The sequence below is a fragment of the Ictalurus punctatus genome, chromosome 29 (assembly GCF_001660625.3).
Source record: "Ictalurus punctatus breed USDA103 chromosome 29, Coco_2.0, whole genome shotgun sequence".
In the NCBI taxonomy this organism is placed as follows: Eukaryota; Metazoa; Chordata; class Actinopteri; order Siluriformes; family Ictaluridae; genus Ictalurus; species Ictalurus punctatus.
This window is the reverse complement of record NC_030444.2, coordinates 11,770,187-11,796,150: the sequence shown is the minus strand read 5'-3', so window position 1 is coordinate 11,796,150 and position 25,964 is coordinate 11,770,187. Positions and strand designations below refer to the sequence as shown.

At 40.6% G+C, this 25,964-nt stretch overlaps 1 protein-coding gene across 1 annotated transcript in view; it reads right to left on the bottom strand.

Moving 5' to 3' along the window:
* The window catches only part of LOC108260822 (protein tyrosine phosphatase receptor type D), a 416,825-nt gene that overhangs the window by 224,470 nt on the left and 166,391 nt on the right, over window positions 1–25,964 (bottom strand). Inside the window, exons 7-8 of the mRNA XM_053677696.1 lie at window positions 25,873–25,917; window positions 4,964–5,012 (exon numbers count right to left, since the gene is read on the bottom strand). The gene's annotated coding sequence lies outside the window, so the exon portion shown is untranslated. The remainder of the gene's footprint in view (window positions 1–4,963; window positions 5,013–25,872; window positions 25,918–25,964) is intronic.

The following is a 25,964-nucleotide window of genomic DNA, read 5'->3' as shown; positions in this document are numbered from 1 at the left end:
TAGTTTATAGCTGTATATAGCTGTAATTTATAGTTGTTTATAGCTGTAGTTTATAGTTTATAGCTGTATATAGCTGTAATTTAAAGTTTATAGCTGTCTATAGCTGTAGTTTATAGTTTATAGCTGTAATTTATAGTTGTTTATAGCTGTAGTTTATAGTTTATAGCTGTCTATAGCTGTAGTTTATAGTTTATCGCTGTATATAGCTGTAATTTATAGTTTATAGCTGTAGTTTATAGTTTATAGCTGTATATAGCTGTAATTTATAGTTTATAGCTGTATATAGCTGTAATTTATAGTTTATAGCTGTAGTTTATAGTTTATAGCTGTATATAGCTGTAATTTATAGTTTATAGCTGTATATAGCTGTAGTTTATAGTTTATAGCTGTAGTTTATAGTTTATAGCTGTATATAGCTGTAGTTTATAGTTTATAGCTGTAGTTTATAGTTTATAGTTGTTTATAGCTGTAGTTTATTGTTTATAGCTGTCTATAGCTGTAGTTTATAGTTTATAGCTGTATATAGCTGTAATTTATAGCTGTCTATAGCTGTAGTTTATAGCTGTATATAGCTGTAGTTTATAGTTTATAGCTGTCTATAGCTGTAGCTTATAGTTTAGAGCTGTATATAGCTGTAGTTTGTAGTTTTTAGCTGTATATAGCTGTAATTTATAGTTTATAGCTGTCTATAGCTGTAGCTTATAGTTTAGAGCTGTATATAGCTGTAGTTTGTAGTTTTTAGCTGTATATAGCTGTAGTTTATAGTTTAGAGCTGTATATAGCTGTAGTTTATACTTTAGAGCTGTATATAGTTGTAGTTTATAGCTGTAGTTTATAGCTGTATATAGCTGTAGTTTTTAGCTGTATATAGCTGTAGTTTATAGTTTAGAGCTGTATATAGCTGTAGTTTGTAGTTTATAGCTGTATAAAGCTGTAGTTTATAGCCGTATATAGCTGTAGTTTGTTTATAGCTGTAGTTTATAGCTGTATATAGCTGTATATAGCTGTAGTTTATCTGTGTCTTAAATATATTGTTCGTTCGTGTTGTCTACATTTAAAGAGCAAACAATAACAAAACCTAATGCCGTCATACTTAATGTGTGTGTAACTCCTCAAAGCCTCACATCCACATTCTAATCTACACTTTTTTTTGCCCCGAAACAGTCATGCAATCGATAGTGGATTGGTCTCTGTGCCCTGATGTGAGATATGTCTCCTCTACGACGGGGTGGAATTTTACAGGATGAAGCTGTAGAGCCGTACAGACCGCGTGTCATAACCATCACACTTTGGAGGTTTCAGTGAACAGTCCGTTATGCTGTGTGGGAAAGAGGGATGCCTGCACTACTGCATTATAATACACTACGCCCTGTCTGTCTCGCTGCATCTCCGTCTGGCGCGCTTTCATCTTTCATCTTTCATTAATTACAGTGGCTCTCGCCTCGCAAGTCCATACTTACAATACCAAATCAAATGAAGACAAGTACAGTGTCTTTGGTATTATTATTTCCAAATAATTGACGATAAAAGAAGATCAAAAGTTTGAGAAGAGAAAAAGAGACAAAGAAAACAGGCCAGTGATCATACTGAAAAGGACTTATTTATATGTCCACAGGGTCTCTCTCTCCCTCTCTCTCTCTCTCTCGCTCTAAAAGCACATTAACTAATCCATATAAATGACCCCTTTCACTGTGAGCCCTGTGCATCAGAGGCTGACAGTATTCAGCAAACTGTAGGCCAATTTCACATTGAATTTGCAACGTGATTTGGAGCGTGCATGAGGAATCGTAATCCTGAAAAGCGCCTTTTCCATCCGCCCAAACGACCTCGGTAAAAAGGAGACACATAAATAGCCATCTTTCATAATAATGCAGCTCTGATGTAAACTCCAAATAAGCCTGCTTGCGCCATTGTGTCGAAGTATATGCGTGCGTGTGTGTGTGTGTGTGAAATGGATTGGATAAGGAAGGGTCATCTGTCAATAGGGTGTCGTGGAGTAATGTGGGCGGTTAGCATTTAGATGCTGACAGAGTGATCAGAAAGAGAGATAAAGAGAGATAGAGAGAGAGAGAGAGAGAGAGTGAGAGAGAAGAAAAATGGTGGAGGGGACGAGGTGTTTGTGTGCGTGTTGGGTGTCAGGGGGAACCTTATGAAATACGAATTTGCGCTTTTACTGACGTTTGCCTATTATTCCTGGCCCCATTTCACAAAGCCAAGTGAGTGTGTGCCATTCGTATGATGTTTCGAAAAAATAAGAAGGATTTCATGGCGTAAAAGAAAGTGGGCCGGGTCAGGAAATCCTCAGCGTCTCAGTGTTTCAGGATATTTGAACAAAAGCTGCGCTCTTTCAGTGTCCTCATGATTAAGAATATATATATATATATATATATATATATATATATATATACACACACACACACACAGATCCTTATACTTAACACAGCTCTTCCTTCCACTTCACCCAGACAACCAGAGGTCATTATGAAACATATTTTTTTTGTTAATCCTGTATACCATCGTGTAAAGGTGATCTTTTAAATATCTGCTATTCCAAATGCAAACACAGTCAATCAACTCCAATAATAACATTTTCCACAGCCAGTTTTATTTAAATGAGAAGAAATTCAATATGTATATACCGTACCTGTGGAACATGTTTATTGTGACCGTGCAGTGTGTAAAATGATTTATGCACCTAATAAGCGTTTGCACTGGCTAATTAAAGGCATCGTTAATAAAAAAAACAACAACAACAACAACAACAAAAAAAACAAAGGACACTTGAAATTCAAACATGGAAAGAGAAACAGCGCCTCCCGTCTGCGCCATTACATATTCACAATGTGTGTCCTTATGTAACACGCTCGATGAGTTATCTAAGGGCTTATTGCTGTGTAATTCTTTTGTGTGTGCAACTTATTACGAGCGGACGACCTGCGATTACCTCGGTTAATCTCACTCAGTGCGCCTTACGCTGTTGACCAGAGGAGGATCAGATCCTCTCGATGACTCACGCGTCATCGTGTTTTTCCCCCCGTCACCATCATCTCCGGCTTGTTCGTAACGCCGAAATGATCCGTAACCCTTGACCTTTATCCAGTTCCCAAGAAATAAGACTTCCTACTTGCGTATGTGTGGTATATAATTTTCCACCAAAGGAGGTATTACACATGGTGTAGGAACATCTCTCGCCTCACCTCTACCCTAATAAAAAATGCAACGATGTATGAATATTCATATAGGACACCCGCATATAGCCGGCTAGTTTCTAGTAAACTAGCTTTCACTTTTCACAGCTTTTATAGATAAAGTTTGGATTTTGTTTCATTGTATTTACAGCGATTTATTTTACAGTATAAAAAGAGGCACCTAGAGAAGATTTTGTCCACGCGTAACATTGGCTTAGCATGCAGGATCTGTAATTAAAAGTACAGTGTTCACCTTGTGTTCTTGGCATTTTTCCTATATTTTTGCCTTACAACCTGGAATTAAAATAGATTTTTTTTGGGGGGGGCGGGGTTTGTATCATTCGATTTGCACAACATGCCTACCTCTTGAAGATGCGAAATATTTTTAACGTGAAGCAAACAAGAAATAAGACAAAAAGACAGAAAACTTGAGCGTTTTAAATCCATCATTCCTTCAATTCTGACCCGTTTCCCAATCCCTGCTGATGAAAAACTTCCTCACAGCATGATGCTGCCACCACCATGCTTCACTGTGGGGATGGTGTTCTCGGGGTGATGAGAGGTGTTGGGTTTGCGCCGGACATAGCGATTTCCTTGGTGGCCAAAAAGCTCCATATTACTACCTTCTTCCATATGTTTGGGGAGTCTCCCACATGCCTTTTGGCGAACACCAAACGTGCTTATTTTTTTCTTTCAGCAATGGCTTTTTCCTGGCCACTCTTATGTAAAGCCCAGCTCTGTGGAGTGTACGGCTTAAAGTGGTCCTATCGACAGATACTCCAATCTACTGCTGTGGAGCTCTGCAGCTCCTTCAGGGTTATCTATTGGTCTCTTTGTTGCCTCTCTGAGTAATGCCCTCCTTGCCTGGTCCATGAGTTTTGGTGGGCAGCCCTCTCTTGATAGGTTTGCTTTCGTGCCATATTCTTTCCATTTTTTAATAATGGATTTAATGGCATTCCATGGGATGTTCAAAGTTCGGGATATTTTTTATAACCCAACCCTGATCTGTACTTTTCCTGATTCTGTACTTGCTCAGTGGTGCTGCGGACTCTGGGGCCTTAGGTGCATATACACTGAGATCGTGTGACACTTAGATAGACTTTATTGAACTAATTATGTGACTTCTGAGGGTAATTGTTTGCAACAGATCTTATTTAGGGCTTCATACCGAAGGGTGTGAATATATATGCACACGCCACTTTTTTTTAATCATTTTTTTCATTTCACTTCACCAATTTGGACTATTTTATGTATGTCCATTATGTCCGAAATAGGGAAAATGCCAAGAGAATACTTTTGCAAGGCACCGTATCTAGACACCGTATCATCTTTTATTCATTAACATTCCAGAGCATGATGGATTTGATTGACTCTTTCCAGATGTCTCTGGTTTAAATGAATAAAAATGGCTTTAGTGATGTGTTACAAATCCCAAGCTAATCATCATAAAAAAAAAAAAAGCCACCCATGAGGACTGAGAGGACGAGGACATTTATTTTATTTATTTTTTTAAGTACCATCCATCCTTAAGGTCAGGGTGAAGGGCGGGTTTTAGCGCTAGAAGATTTAAATTCTCGTAACGCTCGTCAGTAACACCCGAATTACTCTTAAACCTTTACGACACACCCAACAGCTACAAATACCGGTAGGTCTATAAAACTCCTGACATACAGTATCAAGCAGGACAAATAAACCAGACCAACACCACAGGTTTGAGCCAATGCTATCTAAGAGCAGGACAAAAGGAAGTAGAGGATAAAAATGTCGATTTTTACCTTGAGGTTGCAGTTGTGAAGGTCAGTGGAACATTTTCTCCCCTGAGACCTGAAACAGATTAGGGAAACTGTAAAAGATAGTTCTAGGGTAATGCTCTGTATTCCTAGACTATTCGATGTGTACTTGACTGGATTGTTGAAGGACGGTAATGTTGAACACTGCGCTCTTTGATCACGAGGGTCTTTGGATGGTTAACAGTTTCAGCTTTCATAATTGGGTTCGATTTGGGTTAAAGCTAAAAACTTAAAGGGTTCCTATGCAAAGAAGAATAAGAACAATGGCTGCTACATCATCGGGATTTTAACCATCTAATGCATTTATTATTACTTTTACATAAACAATGCTTGTTTTTATTTTATGGATTTTTACTACTTGAATTAGTTAAAATAATAAATAAATAAATAAATAAATAAATAAATAAATAAATAAAATTTTGGGGGGCAGTGTGCAATGGTGTTAAGCAACACATACTCAAAAACAATGTATGTTAATGTATGTAAAAAAGTTATGCGATTCCAATTACTGCATTTTCCTGAGTCCGTCAACCCCCCCCCCCCCCCCCCCCCACACACACACACACACCTAGTGAGCATGTAAAAGTTACATCTTCTAGAAAGGAATTACAGTTGTAAAAAGTATACTCACTCAAAACACATACAAACATTAGACACATATAAACATTTCTGGGTTGAAGTCTCTTTTTAATTCTTTCTCTTGAAACATCAAGGCGGAATTACAAAATGTCTAAAATTATGAATGTGAAAAATATATATTTAAATATACTACTAGAGAAGCCGCATATCTTTTTTTTTTTTTTTTTTTTTTTGCTATGTAGGCCTGTCTTAATTCATGAATGCACATACAATAGTTCCATTATCGCATGCTGTTGCCATATGGCAACAATTACGTTTTACCATTTAAGAGAAAACTCCAAACTTATAACTCGTTTAAATGACAAAAAAATAAATAAATGTTATTTATCAAACGTATCTCGGATAGTGTTTTTTTTTGTTGTTTTTTTAAGCACTTTCGGCTAAATATTGAAAAATGACTCAAATTTTGAAAGCCCTCTGATGATGACCACGTGACCATGCCATGTGATTGCGGAAAAAAAGTTCAAACAGCACTTCCAAGATATGTGACGTATTTATTTATTTTTTTCATGTTGAAGCTAAAGCCCTCTTTTTTCCAGGAAAATAATAGTTTTGCATTACTGCCCTTCAAAAAAAATTGAAGATAAATGAATTGCAACACCATGCAGTATTACTCTACAGTACATGCTGCTCATGTGAACACGCGACTTGCACTGAAAGTACGCAAAGGACACCATCTGAGACATAAGCTCCATGTCAACCTCAGGCTAAAATACATCAGCGTATCGTTTTATTCCCCCCCACCCCACTCCAAAGTGCTCATTAGGCTTGCAGCCCTAAAGCGTTATTTTGACCCAGGAGAAGAAAAGAAAACGATGGGATGGGATGTGTCTCATTCACTCAATCCAAATGCAGCCCTGAAGCGAAAGAAGGCATAGCGGGATATCCGCCAGATGTGTGGTCAGATCCGTGTCTGCCTCTGCAGGTGAGATGGTCAGTATTCAGACTGCTGACAACACTGACAGCTACAAAGCAGTGAACCCTGAGCTGAAAAATGCATGCATGTGTGTGAGTGTGTGTCTACGGGAGAGAAGAGAGAGAGAGAGAGAGCAAACCATTTGTTTTCTGTCAGCATGTGTCAGACAGCAAAAAGGGAAATGAGAAAGGGCAGGGGGCATACAGAGCAAAAAGAACTCTGAAAGGAAGAGGAGGGACTCATCTATGCATTCAAAACTCTTTAGAGGAGGAAGGAAAAAAAAATCCATCCATCACCGAGGAGCAAAAACGCCACTGTACATGTTTTAGAGTTGTCTAAAATGTGGCCTTTGATTTTGCACTAGTAGATACGTGCATATTGAACACATCAACGGTATAAGAGTTCAATCGGATCCAGAGTGTAAGATTAGTCCTGGTCTGATCCGATATTCATTATCGCCAACAATAACAATAGCATCAAATACATACAGCATCTGACCTTTTTCGAGAGAATTTCAGCACAGCCGTCATTGCCTATAATGCGTGCAGCAGATTACGCAGTCGGCTGGGCTTTAACAGTGTAATCATCAAACCACAAAAATGTGCAAATTTAGAATTAATGATAACATCTCTCTCCCTCTCTCTCTCTCTCTCTCTCTCAGCTGGAAATTACATCGTCAAATCCCCTAAAGCACAACGGTTCGGCTGCTAAAAGTGTAAAGACCGCATGCCATCCTTTTGCCCTCCAATAAGATCTACGTCTGAACACTCAGAACATCAAGATTAAGAAGCTTAAGGTAATAGAGTTCTGTGAGCGACAGTGTGTGTCGGCTACACGAGCAGATTGCGATTTTGGCATGTGAAAGTTTGTTCTTTAAAAAGTTCCTGATTTTTTTTTTTCCTTCTCGGTTTGTTTTAATCTCTTCGTCTATTGTTTTCTTTAAAAAAAAAAAAAAAAGTTTTGATTGCTGCCAGAAATAACTCAGACTCCGCCCATCTCTTCACTCCTTTCAGACTGCAGCCTGTCCTAATCTCGGTGCTCGATTTCGAGCTACGCCCCTAAGCTAACCCCTCCCCTCCCCTCGCCGTGTCACTTCTGAAAGCCGGTCTCCATGGGAACGGTTACCGAGTGCCCGGAGGAGGTGGCGGGCGGAGGGCCCTCCTTTTCTGATTGTTCTCGTTAGGGCTTGAAAATGCGAAACGGCTCCAGCCATGTTGAATTAGCGCTAATTAGGATAATTGCGTTGACACTGGCGGCTCGGGGGAAAATGGCTACCGTGAAAAAGTTGAGGGAATAAATCAGAGAAGAAGCTGAAAGCAGAGAGGGAGGGGAGCGCACTTGAGCCGTGCACATGGTTTAAGAGGATGACTGCAGAGATGACGATGGAAGTTATACAGAAGACTAAAGACTGGAATGTGATGGTGTTCGAAATCTCAAAAGATACAACATACAGGTGCATATCAAAAAATCTCAATATCGTGGAAAAGTTCATTTCTTCCCTGTAATTTAATTCAAAGAGTGGAACTGCTGGGGATCTGCTGGTGACTTAAATACCATGGTGAAATACTTAATACGTAAGGTATACGAGCGCTAACAGCTGTACCGAATATGACAAATCGGTCTGATATCCCGCGCGTTTATTCATACCTGTACTAAAAAAATGCTCCCATATCAACACCAGATACCACCTCATACTACATGATGCAATTCAGGTACCCTGAATTGTGCACATACAAAGATATTCACCTATATATGTCTATAAAGTAGTTCCATACTGCGAGCACTGAGCGCTTCCTTTCCCCTCGCTCTCAACGACAACACTCACCGATACACCTTTGCTCTCGCGGGTCAGTCGTCCTCGCGCTCTCTATTAAGGACACTGTTTAAACGCCGCACCGCCTTAAACATTCGACTCGGTACACATCAGTGACGAACATAAACACAGCTGAATAAAATGTTTCTTGATGCCCGTGACCGACTGAGACGAAGAATTAGAATGACTTTATATCAGTATTGGCAAGTATCAAAGAAATGTGTGTGATTAGCATAACCACAGCTCTCAAATGCACACATATAAGTGTGTAAACAGAAGAATTACAAACTCTTCACATGTGAGTGTGTGTGTGTTTTTGAGTGTCTATGTCCTTATGTAATGTAATGTAATCAGAAGCAAAGACCTTGGAAGGTCATCCTACTGAGTGCATTAAGCTCTGCGTTTCCCAATAGCATGCCTATCACTGGCTTTCACTGCAGTCATACAGAGATACACAATATTTTCTTTCCATTCTTTTTCTTTTTCTTTCTTGAATTCAGAGCACTGTTTTCTTCTTTCTTTTTTTTTAAATAGTGTTCAAACGCCAGGACTCGTTCGGTTGATGGTCTTTTGCAAAACATTTCTTTTGTCATTCTTTAACCATTTCGGGAATGCATGTTCGGCTAGGCCTGTCACGATAGCTACTTTTGTCGGACGATATATCGCGGCAGAGATAATTGTGATAAACGATTTTAAGACCCTGATATAATGATAATAGAATATCGTTGTAACTCAAGTACACCCTTTCAAACAGCAATGGACTTTTAAATCTTAGGAAAATCCAGACATTGGAACATGAATGTCAAAAAATAGGTTTTGTAATAATGTACACCGATCAACCTGTTCAAAAGTTTACACACCCCCGGCTCTTAATGTATCGTGTCGCCTTCTTGTGCATCGGTGAACGTTTGCACCTTTTGTAATAGTCGTGTACGAGTCCCTCGGTCGTCCTCGGTGTGAAAAGATGGATCTGAACGCCATATAGTCGCTGTTGGAAAGGGGTTAAATATGCAGAAGATGCTGGAAAAGTAAAGAATGTGCAGGACCTGGAGGGTTTTTGTGAAGAACTGTGGGCAGTTTAACTGCTCAGGACGAACAAGGGACTCGTGAAGAACTCGCACAAATCATCCAGGTAATGACACAGTATTAAGAATCAAGCGTGTGTAAACGTTTGAACGGGTTAATTTGTGTAAATTCACTTATTATTGTGTCTTGTGGACTATATGTGAACATGTGTTATGTGAAATAGCTTATTCAGGGCAGAACTAAATAAACAACAAAATGCTATTTCTATTATCCCTATACATATATACATATATACATATATATATATATATATATATATATATATATATATATATATATATATATATATACACACACACACACACACATACACATATACGTATATATATATATATATATATATATATATATATATATATATATATATATATATATATATATATATATATATAAATTATTAACATTTTGTAGATTGTGCAAGGGGTATGTAAATTTATGAGCACAACTGTACAGTGTGTGTATTGAGAGAAACATAGTTGTAATTTCTAACCTGGTATTCTTTTGATCGGATTGGCCCAAATACACGAACACCAAATGTGAACACACACACACACACACACACACACACACTAACTACTAAACCCCTAAACCATGACACACTGGGTTATTACACTAAAGGAACTTTCATGTGTAATTAAAAGTGTCGCTTCAGGCTGTGTGGTGGAAATTAATTCACCTTAATTTAAAACAATGTGAAAAATGAATTATTTTGTCTTCATACTGAAGTCATTCTCACTCTTTTACATGCATTAAAATGTACAGTTAATGTTTCTGGATTGTCACGGGCAGTGATTCACTCTAAATATTAAAATTCACTCACTACAATGAACCTTATATGAAAGCTAGAGTGACTAATGTACTGTACATCGAGTCCTCGGAGCTTCAGGACGAGGGGATCATTTTCATTTTCTGAGTGCAATTAACGTAATGTTTCTGCTGGCTAAGGCAATAACGCTATGCTATCTAACCAGATGTTGCTATGCTGTATAAAGTGCTGAGCGAGCTGGATTAGTTTAACCAGATGTGCTTCGGTAATGTATAGCCTGGATGAACCTGAAACCTCGATAACTATAACAGCACGGCTGTGTCTATCACCAGCCTAAGTAATTCCATTACAGCCAGGTCGATTTGAACAGGACGACCGTTACAGCCTGCGTAACTTTCACCAGGATAATTACTTCTTACACTTGCAATAACTTACCGATGGCTTCAAATCTCTATCTTTTACAGAAGCGTAATAAATCCCACGCCTCTGACAGACAACAGACTGGCTGATCTTTTTGAGAGCTGAAATGACCCAAATTACATCTCTCCATAGTTGTCCAGAGTCCCTTTATTTATTTATTTATTTTTTTCATTTTTTTTATTCACTTAACACCATGATTTCATACTTCCTTTGAATATTAAATTATTTAAGCAGAGCCATTTGCTGGGAGCAGATTGAAAATGGGATCGCGGATTATTTCCTCAATAAATATGCCACTGGGCGCGTGCGCACAGAACGTTGAGTGTCCTTGTAGTACAATACCGACGTAAACAGTGGCGGCAGTATACAGTAGCACCGTGTGACACGGTGTCCACAACCGGATAAACGAACTAGTGCCGCGTCTCGGATGCCTTACTTTTATTTTACGTACTATTCTAAACCGTCATCGAGTACTGACGCTAATGCTTTTCTTATCGTCGCAAGCGTATGAATTTTTAAAAACCTCTTAAACCTACTGAAAGGTCTGTTTGCTGTACCATTCCTCTTCTTCTAGATTTTCTAGGTTGATCGATAGTTGTATTCGTAACAAAACGTTCGGTTTTAGGGCGTTTTCGATTTGGGGCACGTGCCGATGGTGACGATCGGTTTTCGGGTGAAGCGGGGCGCGCCGGTGTGTTTGACGTCGGCGCGGTATAGAGAAAAGAACCGAGGCTAGTGTTAAACGGACGTCGTCAGCCTGATTTATTTTTTCCAAAGAGGTGTGTGAAAACACAATCGGCTACGCTGATCGATAACGGGAGCTCACTTCTAATATAACAGAGTGCCTTTTTGAGTTTACGGTGCGTAAAAAAAAAATTACAGACGCTGGCACATGATCTGCAGCTCGTTTTATCGTACGGTGCAGTTTTACCCAAAGCTCTGATGCTGACAGTGATGTATGGGCTGAATCACCCCTATTGACCAAGCCATTATAAACCATAATTCCATTTAATAAGCACTACTCATAACTGGTGAGATGAATATGAGGCCTGAGCATTCTGTCACTTTGGGAGATAATTATAGAGTCCTGAATAATAATGTGAAGCTATTTAGTTGATCGCAAATGCTCGCTCTTTGTCCCCTAGGGAGAAACGGCTAGCGCGCTGAGTGCTAGCATCTGTGCTAGGTTTAATAACTTGAGTTAAAGGCTTCTGTGTGAGTGCGTGTGTGTGTATGAAGTTTGAGAGAGCGAGAGAGAGAGAGCGATAGAGAGAGAGAGAGAGAGTGCTAGCCCTGGCAGCTATACCTGCTTGCCTCAGCTCTTTCGGGCGTTAGTGCTTTTAGCGTTAGCTCACAGTCAAAAGAGCAGAGCTCAGAAAGCTGCGGGACACTGACACCACACAAAAAAAAAAAAAAAAATGGGAAGAAGTACAAACCATTTCTCACTTTAATGAGACATGTCACTTATTTACCGAAAGAAAGCAGGGCTAGCTGAGCTGAGCACTGGGGGAACCTTTTTCCCCTAGCCCTTTCTTTCGATCAGACAACATATTAAAGCTGTAATAGATTTTATGCTAATCGTTAATAATATTCACATAGACGAGCGTGTATGAGAACGGAAGCAAAAAAAAACAACAACCCGAAACTACACTTTCGAGCTAATTTTTCCAAAAGTCCGTGCAATCCTATGTAAGAGGACGTCCAAGGACAGGAGACAAGGATGAAGGGATGGACCAGATGGACCGAGGAGAAGGTTGAGCGATTGAAACAGATGGATAGGAAGACAGGCTGGATTGAGAGGAATAGAGGGGAAGATTGAGAGGAAGACAGGACAGATTAATGCTCGAGTGCGAGATGGAGGTGTCCCTGAGCATCCAAAGAGCTGCTAATGGAATCCGTCGATCCGGACGATTTAAACCTGAACTCGTCACTGTCTTTACCCAGACGGTCCTACCGTACCTCTTCATACTAATTCTATAGCATACAGCAAGCTTCGCACTGAAACATCATCACTGGTCAGTCTGTAGTACTTCAGACAGAAAACAGTGCCTGCTAGTGTACACATGTCCACCGTACACCACTGCTAAAGGATTTTTAATAAATAACAACAATAATAATAATAATAATAATAATAAAAAGGTACTTTTGTAGTCTGGCGCAGAGAATTACAGGAACGCCAGCATAAGTAAACTATCAGGAGAGCCGTGAGGACGGCAGAGAAAATCATCAGAGCTTCCTTCACGACTATACAGGTCCAATACCGGTCACGCTGCATAAGCAGAGCCGATAAAATACTCAAGGACTTCACTCACGCCGCCCATGGTCTGTTTAACCTTCTGCCATCGGGCAAAACGCTACCGCAGTGTGTGGTGCATGACTGCTCAGACTCACGCCATCAGACCACTCGACTCCCTTTAACACTACACAAACATGTCTGGCGGTCTTGGAACTTGTTAACTCCTGAACACACACACACACACACACACACACACACACACGAATGTAAATCTTAAACTGCTGTTATTTTTCTGTGCAATAATTCCATTTCAAATTCCTCGAACATTTTATATTAATATTTACTAGTTTCAGGTTTACAGGTACTACGTGTAATCGTGTATTTATTTAAATTATCGTCATTATAATGTTTTATTTAAATCTTATATATTAAATGAATTTGATATACTACGTATTATTTCTGCACATTCGAGCTTGGAGAAACGCAGCTCGGTTGTGCTGCGCACTCCATGTTGTATGACGTGAATGACGATAAAGTTCACTTCGGCTTTGACTGTAGCGGAAGCCATTTTGAATTTTTTTTTTTTTTTTTTTTAAAGAGCTGATGAGGTCTGCTTTGTTTTTTTTAGTAATGCGGAACACCCGTCAGAGTTCCGTATTCCGTTCCGCTGGGCCCCAGTCAGTTCAGCGCAGTTAGATCCATTCGGCCATTTAGAGTCCACAGCGAGGGTCTCTCTCCATTCACGGTGTGCTTTAAAACTTAGCGAATTACATCGATTCAATTCTGCGGGTGGATTCGAAAATCTCCGACGTTCTCCACTTGACATGCCGTCTTGTTTTTCAAGAAGGCAATACCGTGTTGTTGTTTTTTTTTTTTTTACCTCGTGAAATGTAGAAAAGTTTAAGAAAAGTGTCAGTGAAGCGTAGCGACAAACGCTAAGCTATCTACAGCAGATCTAACACATTTCTTCGCTAAAATGTGTTAATTTACCCTGTGTATGGATACTTTTCGGACACCCTGTATCTAATTAACATTTCCGGTTGGAATGAGTAAAAATAAATATATATATATATCAATTTACTCCATGACTACAGATTAAAGTTGAAGCTTTATGTTATAGTGTATGGTGTATATGTGAGTGAGATCAAACTAAAGACAGAACTAAACAGATCAACACAATGACAGATAAAACTCTCTGATCATAGAAAACAGATCATTTACTCAATCAATAAGCGAAGAGACTCTAGACACCACTTTTTCTAGCAAAAAAACAGAAGAAGAATTGTTAAGAGCGAACAGGGGGTGAGCTACACAGATAGCTAAAGTTAGTTAGCAACACAGGGGAAGTATGAAGCCTAGTAGTCGTTATTTGAAAAGACAGAGTGTGACAGAAGTTTAGGAAGGGTGAAGTGATGTTAACTGAAGCCCCCAGCAGTGATCAGTTCGTCCTACATTTCAGTACGTAATATAATTAGTAAGTAACCCACAGTGACAGAGGACATTCACATGTACTCCAAGTACCGCAAAGGGCAGAAGCATGCGGGCAGTTTGGGCTTTTTTTACGGGCAACCCTCATCTTAAACTAGATGCAGTATAGAAACACGGTAAATCACGGAGGTATGCGATCAAAAAACTAAATAAATAAAATACTATAAAACAAACCCATGCACAGTGTGTGTTGTTGCCATTTAGAACGAAGGAACAATTCATTTATATAGATGATATGTACTTCATTATAGAGGTGTGCACACCGTTTATACTGTTTATACCGTTTAAAGCAGTTTAAAGAATAAATAATGACCATTATTAAATAAATAGCTACAGTTTGAAGCAGAAATAATAATTAAAAAAAAAAAAAAACCTAGTGTACTTTATGTATTCAAATGAATTCATTTGAATAAAAACAAGTCTTTTTTTTTTTTTGCTTGTAAAATGTCTCCTCGTGTCTTTTTATTGAGAAAAAAAAAACACACAAAAACCACAGTGTTTTGATACGTTTTCGTGACGCCCCTGAAGTTCGTTATGCGCTCTGGACTCGGTCGGGAAAAGACACGTACCGATGAAGCTCATAACGAAAACGCCCGATGAACGCGATCGCTATTAAAACCCTCCGAGAGTTTCAACGCGCCCGTGTACGCATGAGCCTGCTAAATCAAACATCTTCTCTGAGAAGACTGCAACTGTTTTCTTCACGCTCTCGAGAGCCGTTCCGTTTCAAAGAGAACTCGACGTCGCGTGAGCTTCACGCTCTGGGAACCGGTATCTGAAGTCTGTGTACTATCACAACCTATTTATAGGCCTGTCGTGGTCACGCTACGTCTCGTTCCCTTCTCGGGGACGTGTTGCGAGAACAGCAAAGTATACAAACACACTCTTAAACTCGGGTTTTGAGATTCATGCATGTCGGATCATTAACATGTAAATGTGACTTTGAGACGGTGATTTCTCTCTTAGGATCGGTGCTTTTCCTGTTAACATCAGGCAACCAGTGATGAGCGTCTCCAGGGACGTTTGGAGGAATGTTAGGGTAAATATATGACAAATCGATCTAAATTTGCACATTGTATTTTTCCCTAAAGTAATATGGAAACGTAAACAATGCATATGTGATATGACTTTGGGTTTGACGATGATGTCATCGCTCTTCTCATCAAGGTGTATTTCAAGAGAACCTGACTTGACAACCATGACTCCTGAACCTGACTCTGGTGTTACAAAGCCGAAGAAGAAACCGCGTCTGTCTCGCTTACGCCTGTCGAAGATTTTCCGAAAGGTATACTGCGTTATTATTTTTACACGTTCGTTTTTCACTGGGTTCTATAGTAATACGGTGGATGGAGAAAAAGAAAAAAAAAAGCATCCTGTAATCCGTATCTTCCGCTCATGTTCGGAAAATCTAATGTCCTGTGACCTGCTTGAGCTTTTTGTAATAATTTCTTCTGTCCGAACAGAAACCGAGGACAGGGAGTGAACCAGATGATTCAGATGAATCTGAAGTAAGTCCTCAAACGTTCCGTAATCGATGAATAAAGAACAAAATTCCCCTTAAACTGGATACTTTCTAATAGCTTCCTTGTTTTTAGGTCTGTCCGGGAAATCACAGCGGAGGACAGAATTGTACCGTATACCATCACGGAGGCCTCTACGCTTCAAAAAAATGCGTCTCTGCTTTCCTCGGCGAAAAACAACCCGTTCCAGGTTAGCTACACTTCCATCCTTTGCTGTTATAATAACCTCCACTCTTCTGGGAAGACTTTCTTATAGATTTTACAGCATTTTATGGCTGTGTGGGGATTTAATAAATAAAACATCTTCTGTAAGACGACCATTTTACAAGACTGCGATTGTTTTTCTTCACGCTTGTGAGAACAGTGAAGTAAGACCGTCCCAGATATAAGCGCGCTCTCAAAACACCGGGTATATCGTATTTGTCTCTACAGTCATTTTATATGTAATTAATTATCATAATTCTAATAAATAAACACGACCAGGTTGCTGGGGAGACTTGAATATGCGGTATGTCTGTCTGCAGGTTGAAAGTGACATGACTTCTGGTTCAGAGTCAATACCATGGAATGAAGACATGAATTCAAGTTTGTCAAGTGAGGACTACGAGTACATGAGGAACTGCAATCTTCCTGTAATCTCCCCTTTCGCTCTGAACCACTGTGCTCATGCCATTGTACTACGAGCACAGCGGGCATGTGGCTCGAATCCTGCCGGAACACTGATGTCAGCGGCTAAGAGAAAACAAGTGGGGCAACTGGCAGAATCCGTGCTTCAGATTTTATCCAAGATGCCCGGACTTTGTCCAGCTGATGGTGAGGACATCCCCAAGCAGCTCCACCGTGTAGTCATAGACGGGATCTATGAATCTATGCTGTCAAAAACGCGGACGCCGTTTGACCTCGTGAAGGCCTTTACTGCTGGAGCTGAGCGGGTACATCACGCCTTCGCTCAGTCCTTTCTGAAGGCAATAGAAGATGACGATTTGGAGTCGAGCCTGTTTTGTCGACCGGACACGGACAGTCTCTGTGATGAGAGTGAAAGTGACGGGACTGATGCAGATTCTGTCGAGACGAGCACAAGCATGGCCATTTTACTGCTGCTGAAACTGCTGGCTATCGGTTCTCCACACGCGCTTCCTCCTGATGTCTCCCCTCAGGAACCGATGAACAGAGTTCTAACTTCATGCACTGAGGCTCTGAGTGGATCTGTTGGAGAACACATTGAAGAACTCTATCGGAAGGTTTTTGTTGATCTTTGTGGACAAGTTAGTGTGGGGAGATTATTCCACATGGCGTATGCTTCCGAGGACTCGGGGTTTGACGATGACGTCATCGCTCCTCCGAAGCCTTTGACTCCTCAGACTGATGCCGGAGTTACAAAGTTGAAGAAGAAAACACTGCTGTCTCGCTTCATCGCGCCAAAGAGTTTCACAAAGGTAAACCGTTTTATCCTTTTTACCCGTTCATTTTTCATTGTGTTCTATAATACCACAGAGATAGACATTCTGCAATGGTGGATGAAGAAAAAATGTACCCACCAGGTCATTGGGGTAACTTGACTATGCAGTATGTTTGTCTGCAGGTCGAACGTGACATGGCTTCTGCTTCAGTGATGATACAATGGAGTGAAGCTGCAGACTCCATTTCAACTTTGTCAAGTGCAAGCCAGGAAGATGAGTCAGGAAGGATCACATGCATCAGTAACCTCGCTCTTCCTATAATCTCTCCTTTCGCTGTGCACCACTGTGCTCACGCCATTTTACTACGAGCACAGCGGGCATGTGGCTCGAATCCTGCCAGAACACTGATGTTAGCGGCTAAGAGCAAACGAGTGGGGCAACTGGCAGAATCCGTGCTTAAAGTTTTATCCAGGATGCCTGAACTTTGTGTGGCTGATGGTGGGGACATCCCCAAGCAGCTCCACCCTGTAGTCATAGACAGGATCTATGAAGAGCTGCTGTCAAAAACGGGGACTCCGTTTGACCTCGTTAAGGCCTTTACTGCTGGAGCTAAGTGGATACATCACGCCTTCGCTTATTCCTTTCTGAAGGCAATAGAAGATGAAGATTTGGAGTCATGTCTGCTTTATCCGGAAAACTCGGACAGTCTCCGTGACGACAGGACTGATGCAGTGTCTGCTCAGAAGAGCACAAGCATGGCCATATTACTGCAACTGAACGTGCTGGCTAACGGTCCTCCACACGCGCTTCCTCCTGATGTCTCCCCTCAGGAGAACTGATGAACAGACTTCTAACTTTGTGCACTGAGGCTCTGAGTGGATCTGTTGGAGAACAGATTTCTTGATCTTTGTGGACAAGTTAACGTAGAGAAGTTATTCCACACGGCAGACCATTCTGAGGACTGGGGGTTCGACGATGACGATTTCGCTCCTCTGACCAACGAGCCTTCCGATCGCTCCAGTGACTCCGAATCGATAGCTATGGAACAGGAAAGCTGGGGAAGTGAGGAGAGCAGTCTCGGAGAGTTACGTGCAGAAGAATGAAGCTACAGAATTGGAGGACGCCAAGGAGCTCCGGTCCAGCAAAGCGTCTCCTCGGGAGTGTGTACGTACGTTGTTTACTTTGTATATTTTGAACCCTTCTTCCTTTGTGTGAAAATTTGAGTGCATTATTATTATTAATAACAAAATTATTTTGCAATTATGTATCTGACTATGTGTTTTCTCCAGTAAAGCCGTTCCTACACTCCTGTCCATAACGCCTTCGTCAGGAAAGAATACAAGTCTTGTAATTCCCTTCATTAAATTGAAACTCCTCTCTTATGTGGTTCAACTGGAATATTATAGTCGGTCCTTTCGACTTATATTTCACTTTATAATACGCTATTATGATTCTGCTTCCACCCCGTAACTTTCCATAACTCCTCTAATATACTGTATACACATTCCATTACGCTAATGCAAACATTGCAGCTACAGTAGATAGCAAACAACAGGTCTTACTGCTATGGAAATACCACAATCAGACATAAAGCACACTGAAATCAAGCGACGTTACACCCGATTAGCAGTCACCGCCGGTCCTACTGCACTTGTGTATCGTTTTTAATATCCGACTGCAAATACCGAATCCCGTTTTCAATCCTACTGACAGCGAGCAGCCGTTTAGTGCGTAATCTGGGAAGCGGCTAAAAGTAATCAAAGCAATGATTGAATAATTATCTCAAGTGCAATTAATTAAACATGCCAATGAACTCATCTTGAACATCTGTCCTGGTTTGCGGCTCTTAATCGCTTGTGAGAATAGCGGACGCCGAACGGGCGAAGCAGATTGCGTGCAATCATCTCCGTAACTGCCATTGTTTACCAACAATAATTAATATCACGTCATGTATAACTAAGCTCTGAAGCCCTGTAATGACCGTGCGGAAATGAGCGGCTTTTGTGGGCGCTCTCAGGAGCGTGTGCGAGACAGACAGAGGTCAGACTGGCTTTCAGAACTGCCTCAGCCAGATGCTGCTGCAAGATGAGTTATATGTTGCTTTTCTTTTTATCCGTCTTCTTTTTTTTTTTGGGAGAAATATTGCTTGGTGCTGGTGGGATGCTTGTTTACACAGACAGGCTGGCCTGAAGCATTTTATAAAAGACCCACGAGTGCAATTAGGAAGTCAGTATTAGTCACAATCATGCTCATATGCCTTGTTCATTTGAGGTCTCTTCTTTAAGATGTGGACACACACACACACACACACACACACACACACACACACACACACTTGTTATCACTTTGGAGCTCCATCATCAACCATCTTTCCAGTTGCTAGGCGGATACATATGGTAAGTAATATGCACATAATGTATTAATAATCTGTATACCGGCCCCTCCGAAACTATTGGAACGACAAGGCCAAAATGTATGCAGTTCCCTTTAACATCACTTCCTGCTCGTTTGGAAGATTTGATTCTTATCTTTGTGTGTGTGTGCGTGTGTGTGTGTGTGTGTGGGGGGGGTTTCCACTGAAATAAAATAATAAAAAACAAAAAACAAAAACAAAAACAATAAGATAACCCGTTAGCAAGTCTGAACTCAACAATAGCGTTTAAATGAGCAAAAACAATTATTATCTTCAGCGGGGGAAAAGGATAACAAAAGAAAGAGAGACGTGAGAAGCTACACACTCGGTCCTTGCAGCAAGTTAAGCGCCGCCGCGGCTGATCACCTCTTCAAGTAATTGTCCCTTTTTTCCTGTAAAATTCAGACGTGCAGGGAGTACTAATAATCGAGCTGAACTCCTGTCTCTAAAAATAAAAAAGGGCTGCAATTACATGTCTGTGTGCAGAGAAATACATAACGGGGTGTGAGGTTGCAGCGGGCTTTTAAAGGATCGCACCGGTATCGACAATTTGCACTGTTAATGTCTTTCTAATGACAACTGATATGGGACTGATGACAGGGCTCGAGATGCTTTCAAACACTTTTAAGTGTCTCCTATCAGTCTACGTAAAGAGCATAATGTGAGAACATCAAGCACAACATGTCATTTTTTTACATACGTTACGGCTTCCTGTGCGGAGAGAACACAGGCTGGGAGATCGTGAAAAGATCTATTAGAGATGTAACATCCATCCGTTATCTAATCCAACCAGCTGATCTATCACTTTATATAAAATCGGTAGATATTTATTTATTCATTTATTGATGGATTTGCTAATTTGTTATTTTATCATGTAACCCTTAAGATGTAAAAATATATCTGATTTTATTTCATTCAATTATAGTCATTTTTCTCTCACTGTTATTTATTTATTTAAAGTTAGCATAACCTTTTCTTTTTTTTTCTTTTTTTTTAAAAAAAAAAAAAGGTAAGTATAGGCAGAGACATGAGTCATATACCTTGTAAGCCTTTAAAAACTGATCCGTTATTTGTTTGTGCTATACACCAAGGACATTTGGGTTTGGGATCAAACGACTGATGAGAATTCACGATTTGAGCTTTTATTCCCTGGTACTTACATCTAGATGTCTTCAATAACATAACACATACAACCTTTTGTATCTTCTGTACCCGATTTTTAGGTGAGCAAAAGTATAGGAACAGATCCGTCGTGAAGTAAACTAAAACCTTACACGTTCCCCCCTGATAAAGTCCTGTGTTGAGTCGGCAGTGTGTTTTGGATCGTTGTCTTTGCTGCATTATGAAGTTCCTCCTGATTCGTTTGGATGCATTTCTCTGTAAATTAGCAGACAAAATGTTCCTGTACACTTCTGAATTCATGCTGCTGCTACAATCATGAATTCCATCATCAATATCAAGATTAGTGAGAATGTTCCAGAAGCAGCCCTGCAAGCCCAAGCCGTGACGCTACCTCCACCGTGTTTCACAGAAGAGCTTGTATGTTTTGGATCATGAGCAGATCCTTTCTTTCTCCACACTTTGGCCTTTCCATCACTTTGGTAGCCACTTTTGTGGCTCATCTCTGTATGTCTTTTGTAAATTCCACTCTGGTTCTCTGGTTCTTACTCCTGATGACTGGTTTGCATCTTGTGGCATGGTATGGCATCTTTTTTTCTGCTCTTGAAGTCTTCTTCAAACGGTGGATTGTGACACCTTCACCCCTGGCCTGTAGAAGTTGTTGATGACGTCACTAACTGTTATTTGTGGGGGTTTTCTTCAAAGCTATACAATGTTTTGCACAACAACCATCTGTTGCTGACCCGTTCGTTGTCTGTTACTCGGTACACCAGTGGTTTCTTTCTTTCTCAGAACGGTCCAAATTGTTGTACTGGCCATGTTCAGTGTTTGTGCAAGATCTCTGATTGATTTCCTGTCTTTTCTCAGCTTCCAAACAGCTTGCTTTTCTCCCATAGACAGCTCTCCGATCGTCATGTTGGCTTGTCCTTTTTAACAACAAATGCGGTCTTCACGGGCAAAACGTAGGGCTCAAACCAAGAGCGGACGTTCAGAGCTATGTACTGTTTAAAGAATCAGTCAAACAAGACACACCTGGGTAACAAGAAACACCTGCCAGTCACATGTTCCAATATTTTTGCTTGCCTAGAAATTGAGTGGTCTGATACAAAACATACTGTGTTCTATGTCATTTAACACGCCTACATATAAACACCAGGAAATGAAACTCATTCGAAACTCAGATCTTCTCATATTCAGCTTTTGATCTCGGACTTCTTCAATCTATAGCACAAACAATTGAATCGGCCGTGCCGTTCCAATAGTTTCAGAGGAGACTGTACTCTATCGTGTTCTTATTTTTCCTAATAACCCTGACTTCTTGTCTAACAAGAACTAATTTCAAGTACTGGCGCTTCCAATATTCTTAAGCTAATCCATGTAACCCTTGCCGCACATCCGTGTTAAGAATTCCTTAATACTTGGTTTGAAATGTGTACGCATGTAAAGTCATCAGCATTGTGTTAAAGAGGGCACGTGTCCCAGACGGCCGGTTCTTCTTTCGTGTCCCGTAATTCCCCACTGTGCGGCGAAGCACGAGTTACGGACTCGCATCCCTACTGAGAGCTGCGGACCATGAAATTAGCTTAAGCGCCAATAAATTTTTATTTTTTTTTAAAAAAGACAAGAGGAGGGAAGAGAAAAGAAGCGAGGACATCTCAATAAAGCCTGTGCGACTGATGTGCCGCTCCATTCATACCAGTCAAGTTGGAGCTATATCTACAGGAAGAAGATACACAAATACATACCGCAACACATTTACATAAGAATACATGATGAGTTTTAGAACGCAAATTTATTTATTTTGATGTAGGGACTCGACTCGTGTCCCGTTTCATTTCGCTTGAATATTCCTTTAATAATTGCCTCCGATGTAGGACACAGATTGAATAGATAGACAAGCTCGAGGGCAATCACAGCACCCATTGTCTTTTTCACGAAGCATATTAATACCTTTCCGAGCGGCCTTGAGTGACGTGGAGGTAAACAAGCGCCTCGGCTTCTGGAAGCTTCTTTTGTGTCTCCGGCACACGCCAGCCTTGATTGTCGGAGCGATTAGCATTTTAATAATCAGAGAACGCGGAGGGAATTAACGAGTCGCGGCCTTCTGGAGAGATGAAAGCTGCGACACGTTATTACGCAATCAGCAAAAGGGCCGGTCGAGTATTATTCAAAACAGACATGAGAGTCCTTTCTTTAAATCTCTCTCGCCCCCCCTCTCTCGTCACGTGGGCCGATCTTTCTCGTCGTCGTCATCAGACATTTGCGTCGCACGCGTGGTGTATTGCACACGCTGCCGTGACACGTTCCACGCCCACGGTTCAAACTGGTCGGCCGTTATTTCCTACAGAAATCCCGGGTTCGTAAAAAATAAAAAATAAAAAATAAAAAATCCTAGATGCAGGTGGAACAAAAGGTGCGGGTTTGGAGCCGCGTGTCCGTTTGTCTGCTTGTGATGAATAGAGCTGATTGCCATGCTAAAAGCTGCGAGAGGACTGTGAAAGAGCTGATTAATGGACCTTGGCTCCTGAATTATGACTAATGCAAACTCGGAGCGAGAGCAGGCGCTGGGTGAGACAGGGAGAGGTGGAAAAAAAAAATGAGTGAAGGTAAGGGAATAATCGAGTGCAGCAACACATTCCAGAATTCGAGAGATTTTCATGAAACAAGAAGCAGGGGAAATAGTGGACATATTCCTGTACCGAGAGATTCTCTGTCAGAGTGTTTTAAATCAAGGCCACGTCGATGATGTTCAAGGACACACTCGGTGACCGGTCAGGGTATTGGGTGGCTCCAGAAACCACGCAAGACTCAACGAGCAATGACTGGGCTGATCAATTATTTGTTTTTCAAATCGAGGTCACATTTTGGCTTCCTTAAATAATTCATTCAACACAGTTCGCTGTGATATCAGTTAGCTAAAATCAGCTAATTGTTTTTTTTTCCCCTCTATCAACTGATGAATTAAGTCTATTAATATGCTTCAATTTTCTGTTCTGCTGTGTACCGAAAACGGGTGGGTTATTTACTACAAAACCAATTAACTACGTAACTTTCTTACTTAACGAACCACTTCCTAATGTACCGTCCACTTGCGTTTACATTTAGCCTTTGAAAAACATTCCAGAACGCTTATTTCGATCTCGCCAATTCTTTTCGTTCTATTAGCCGACGGATGAAATGCAAGGAAACCCTTTTGCTCCTCGAATACGTAGGTAAGCGATTACGATCTCAATATCGAGCGAATTATTCTTGATGCTCGCCTGAGCCGTTATCGTGCTTAATAGCTGGAACGCCTGCTAGGAATCACGTCACACGTCACGTATCAGCTCATCGTTCCTACTAGTCAAGCAGTCGACTAAAAAATCTGTTTGTTAATCTCGCTCTCTCCGTCTCACGGTGACACTGAAGTACATAACAGTAAATCAGCTCAATTAGGATGACCAGAGAGTGCTGAGCAAACCAGTAAAACACACACACACACAAATTAAAAAAGGTCAAAGGTTAAACACACTCTTTCAGCTCCAAGGTATTGTCAGGATCATGAACTGTTGAGACGCCGGAAACCTATCCAGGAAAATATCCTGCTTTTCTATTTATTTATTTTATTTTGAGAGCGGTATCAGGTATCAGTGCATGTCTTACACACTGGTGGTAAATGCCTCTTTTTTTTTTATTACTACTACTGCCAATCAGATTACCTGGGAAATTACTGTAAGATTAGAAGCTACGGAAGGCAACTTCCAGGTGATGACTTGAAACATCCAGTTACCATTTGATTTCATTATTTTCTTTATTTCTTTATCCTTTTGAGACTGTTTCGGAGACAACTGAATGCCCAGTAGTCCGATATGATTATATTATGTGTAGTAAGATCGTACCAAAAACAACATGTGACATTTATATAGACATTTTACAACACGTACACTGAGATATATATATATATATATATATATATATATATATATATATATATATACCCGATTTTCTAGCCTTATTATGTTTCTAGTGGAAAGCAGGGAAGGACGATTTATAAAAGCCGCTTTGAAACCAATGACGAGCTCATGTATAACGATTTTAAGCTCTTTGATACTGAAAATAAAAACATGAAAGTCAATCGCATTTGACCTGAAATTAAAGCTGCATCCTGGACCTTCACGTTCCCTAAACAGCTGGAAACCAGGGATCAAAGTTCTTTAATGAATCCCCTATTAGCCTAACAAATGGCTCGACAAAGACCCGATGAATCGACCGTGTCCGAGCAGGGGGTTCGGACTCGGAGCTATCGTCTTCCCGTCTTTCCATCGTGACGGGGTACGGTATCGTCTCGTATTCTTATTAAATGCTTGGTTAAACAATGTGTATGCACTGGATGTAAACGATAAATACTAGCTTCACTGTCCAAGCTAGCGGTGCTGCTAAGAGCTCAAAATAGCGCGCGCGAGGAATTTTTATGAACCACAGCCGGGTCGGAAATGATTACTAATAAGAAAAGTGCTAATCTATTAATTAGTCTGATCAAACACGAGATGATAGGACACTATCTGTGGGTTCTATATCCAGTCTAATACAATTGGTTTCCAGTTAAAGTAGCGCTGGGAAATGAGCATCTCTGCAGCGATACGCTCTCTATTGCAGAATTATACACGTCACGTCACGTCTTTTTTTGGGGGGGTTTGTCAGGTAATATCCATTCCTTTAGGACAGTCAGGATCTGTACAGAGGGCGGTATGAATGAAAAGATATTATTTTCATGAAGTGAATAATTGAAAGTGATTTGGGTTAATATCGCTTGTATTGAAGCCGGTGAAATATTCTCATATCCGTCAGGCTCATGGCTGCAGCTTCATAAAAATCGCGCCACTTCAGCAGGTCTTTTGAGGTTGTTCTAAGATCCGCCTCGCTCTCGCCTTCCTCCTCATTCTGTCACTCCGTCTCCCCGGTGCTGTCTACGCCTTTCGCTTTTATCACCTCAACCTCCTTCCGTTGTCTTTTACTATACAACACTTCATGGAGAGATATCTGGAGTTCCAGCTGGGAAAAGATGTAAATGTAACAAGTTTTGAAGGAGAAAACCTTACCTGTTCGAAAGGTTCATGCTGCAGTTTACATCCCAGGGTTGAGAACTGAAAGACCAGGAAACAAGACAGACTATCAACATGGCACACGGGTT